The sequence below is a fragment of the Piliocolobus tephrosceles genome, chromosome 7, assembly GCF_002776525.5.
Source record: "Piliocolobus tephrosceles isolate RC106 chromosome 7, ASM277652v3, whole genome shotgun sequence".
NCBI lineage: Eukaryota > Metazoa > Chordata > Mammalia > Primates > Cercopithecidae > Piliocolobus > Piliocolobus tephrosceles.
In genome coordinates, this window is record NC_045440.1 from 43,670,647 (window position 1) to 43,675,215 (window position 4,569).

The window sequence follows — 4,569 nt, forward strand, 5'->3', positions numbered from 1 at the left end:
TGAGCGCAATGACGCTTATGGTGACAAAGGAAACATCCTCAGACAAAAACTAGAAAGAAGCTTTCTTAGAAACTTCCTTGTGATGTGTGAATTCACCTCACAGAGTAACACTTACTTTTCATCGAGCAATCGATTAGCACTGTCTTTGAGGAACCTGAGTAGGGCTACCTGGGATCGCATTGAGGCCTAGGCTGTTACAGGAAATATCCTCAATTAAAAACGTGAAAGAAGCTTTGTGGCAACCTTCTTTGTGATATGTGAATTCATCTCACAGAGTAACAGCTTAGTCTTCATGAAGCAGTTTGCTAACAGTGTTTTCGTGGAATGTGCAAAGTGATATTTGGGAGCGCATTGGGGTCTATGGTGAAAACGGAAATATCCTCAGATAATAACTAGAAAGAAGCTTTCTCAGAAGTTGCTTTCTGATTTGTGAATTCATAACACAGAGATTTACTTTTCCCTTCTTGCAACAGTTTGCTAACACTGTTGTCGTGGATTCTGCCAAGTGATAATTGGAAGCTCATTGAGGGCTATCGTGAGAAAGGAAATATCCTTCGAGAAAAACCGGAATGAAGCTTTCTTAGAAACTGCTTCGTGATGTGTGGATTCATTTCAAAGTGTTACACCACTATTTCATGCAGGAGTCTGCTAGCACTGACTTTTAGGAAGCTCAGAAGTGATGTTTTGGATATCTTTGAATCCCATAGTGAATAATGAAATAACTTCAGGGAAATCTGCAGAGAAGTCTTCTCAGAAACTTCTTTGTTGTGGGTGAATTCAACTCACAGTGTAACGTGATTGTTTTCATTCAGAAGCTTGCTAACAGTGTTTTCGCAGAAACTGCAATAAGACATACGGTGGCGCTCTGAGACCACAAATAGCCTCAGCTCAACCAAGAAAGAAAAATTCTGAGAAACTGCTGTGTGATGTGTGAAATCAACACACTGAGCTACTCCTGTATTTCGTGGAGTCGTTGGCTAGTCCTGTTTTTGTGGAATCTGAGAACAGATATGTCGGATCCCTTTGAAGATTATAGGGCCAACGGAAATATCCTCCGTTAAAAATGAGAAAGAAGCTTTCTGAGAAACCTCAATGTGATCTGTGAATTCATCTCACAGAGTTACACCTTTCTCCTCATGAAGCCTTTCGCTAAGACTCGTCTCGTGGAATTTGCAAAGTGATATTTGGGAACTCAGTGAGGGTTATGGTGAAGAAGGAAATATCCTCAGATAAAAACTGGAGGGAAGCGTTCTGAGAAACTGCATTGTGACCTGTGAATACAACTCACAGAGTTACACTTTCCTTTTCATTGATCCGTTTGCTAACACTCTTTTCTTGCAATCTGTATTGGGATATTTCTTAGCGCAATGAAGCTGACGGTGACAAAGGAAATATCCTAAAATAAAAACAAGAAAAAAGCATTCTTAGAAACTTCTTGGTGATGTGTGAATTCATCTCATAGAGTCACACTTATGTTTCGTGGAGCAGTCCATTAACACTGCCTCTGAAGAACCTGAGAAGGACTACTTTGGATCGCATTGAGGCCTACGCTGATAAAGGAAATATCATCAGTTGAAAACGTGAAAGAAGCTCTCTGAGAAACTTCTTTGTGATACCTAAATTCATCTCACAGAGTTACAACTTAGTCTTCATGAAGCAGTTTGCTGACAGTGTTTTCATGGAATTTGCAAAGTGATATTTGGGAACGCATTGAGGCCTATGGTGAAATAGGAAATATCACCAGATAATAGCTAGAAAGAAGCTTTGTCAGAAATTACTTTCTGATGTGTGACTTCATCACACAGAGCTTCACGTTTCCCTTCTGGTAGCACTTTGCTAACACTCTTTTCGTGGATTCTGGAAAGTGATATTTGGGAGCTCATTGTGGCCTATGGTGAAAAAGGAACTATCCTCAGACAAAAACTGGAAGGAGGCATTCTGAGAAACTGCATTGCCATGTGTGAATGCAACTCACAGAAGTACACTTTTCTCTTCAGCGATCAGTTTGCTAACACAGTTTTCTTGAAATCTGCAATGGGATACTTTTTAGCGCAATGAAGGTTACGGTGACAAAGGAAATATCCTCACATCAAAACCAGACAGAAGATTTCTTAGAAACTTGTTGGTGATGTGTGAATTCATCTCCCAGAGTTACACTAAAGTTACCTGGAGCAGTCCATTAACACTGTCTTTGAGGAACCTGAGAAGGTCTACTTTGGATCGCAAAGAGGCCTAGGGTGATAAAGGAAATATCATCAGTTCAAAACGTGAAAGAAGCTCTTTCAAAAACTTCTTTGTGATATGTGAATTCATCTCACAGAGTTACAAGTTAGTCCTCAGGAAGCAGTTTGCTAACACTCTTTTCGTGGAATCTGCAAAATGATATTTGGGAGCTCACTGGATCCCATGGTGAAAAAGGAAATATCCTCAGATAATAACCAGAGAGAAGCCTTCTGAGAGATTGCTTTCTGATGTGTGACTTCATCACACATAGTTCCACCCTAACCTTCTTGGAACAGTTTGCTAACACTGTTGTCGTCGATTCTGCAAAGTGATACTTGGTAGCTCATTGAGGTCTATTGTGAAAAAGGACATATTATCACATAAAAACTGGAAAGAAGCCTTCTGAGAAACTGCACTGCGATGTGTGAATGCAACTCACATAGTTCCACGTTTCTCTTCAGTGATCTGTTTGCTAACACAGTTGTCTTGAAATCTGCAATGGGATACTTCTTAGCGCAATAAAGCTTACGGTGAGAAAGGAAATATCCTCAGATGAAACCTAGTAAGAAGCTTTCTTAGAAACTTCTTGGTGATGTGTGAATTCATCTCACAGAGTTACACTTAAGTTTCCTGGAACAGTTCATTCGCACTGTAATTGAGGAACCTGAGAAGGGCTACTTTGGATCGCATTGAGGCCTATGCTGATAAAGGAAATATCATCAGTTCAAAACGTGAAAGAAGCTTTCTGAGAAACTTCTTTGTGATCTGTACATTTATCTCACAGAGTTACAACTTAGTCCTCATGAAGCAGTTTGCTAACACTCTTTTCGTCGAATCTGCAAAGTGATATTTGGAAGCCCACTGGGGCCCATGATGAAAAAGGAAATATCCTCAGATAATAACTAGAGAGAAGCTTACTGAAAGATTGCTTTCTGATTCGTGAATTCATCACACGGAGTTCCACCCTTCCCTTCTTGGAACAATTAGCTAACACTGTTGTCGTGGATTCTGCCAAGTGATATTTGGGAGGTCATTGAGGGCTACGGTGAAAAAGGAAATATCCTAAGAGAAAAACTGGAAACAAGCGTTCTGAGAAACTGCATTGCGATGTGTGAATGCAACTCACAGAGTTACACGTTTCTTTTCAGTGATGAGTTTGCTAACACAGTTTTATGGAAATCTGCAATGGGATATTTCTTAGTGCAATGAAGATTACGATGAGAAAGGAAATATCCTCGGATGAAAACTAGAAACAAGCTTTCTGAGAAACTTCTTGGTCATGTGTGAATTCATCTCACAGAGTTACACTTATGTTTCATGGAGCAGTCCATTAACACTGTCTTTGAGGAGCCTGAGAAGGGCTACTTTGGATTGCATTGAGGCCTACGCTGATAAAGGAAATATCATCAGTTCAAAACGTGAAAGAAGCTTTCTGAGAAACTTCTTTGTGATCTGTGAATTCATCTCACAGAGTTACATCTTAGTCCTCAAGAAGCAGTTTGCTAACACTCTTTTCATGGAATCTGCAAAGTGATATATGGGAGCGCATTGGAGCCCATGGTGAAAAAGGAAATATCCTCAGATAATAACTAGATTGAAGCTTTCTGAAAGATTGTTTTCTGATGTGTGACTTCATGACAAAGAGTTCCACCCTTCCCTTCTTGGAACAGGTTGCAAACTCTGTTGTCGTGGCTTCTGCAAAGTGATATTAGGGAGCTTATTGAGGGCTATGGTGAAAAAGGAAATATCCTCAGGGTAAACCTGGAAAGAAGCCTTCTGAAAAACTGCATTGAAAGTGTGAATTCAACTCTCAGAGTTACACGTTTCTCTTCAGTGATGAGTTTGCTAACACAGTTTTCTTGAAATCTGCAATGGGATACTTCTTAGCGCAACGAAGCTAATGGTGAGAAAGGAAATATCCTCGGATGAAAACCAGAAAGAAGCTTTCTGAAAGGTTGCTTTCTGATGTGGGATTTCGTCACACAGAGGTCCACCCTTCCCTTCTTGGAAACTTTGCTAACACTGTTCTCGTGGATTCTGCAAAGTGATATTTGGGAGCTCATTGAGGGCTATGGTGAAAAAGGAAATATCGTCAGAGAAAAACTGGAAAGAGGCCATCTGAGAAACTGCATTGTGATGTGTGAATGCAACACACAGTGTTACAGATTTTTCTCCAGTGATGACTTTGCTATCACAGTTTTCTTGAAATCTGGAATGGGATACTTCCTAGGGCTATGCAGCTTGTGGTGAAAAAGGAAATATCCTCAGGTGAAAAAGTGAAAGAAGCTTTCTGAGAGATTGCTTTCTGATCTGTAACTTAATCTCACAGAGTTACACTACTATTTC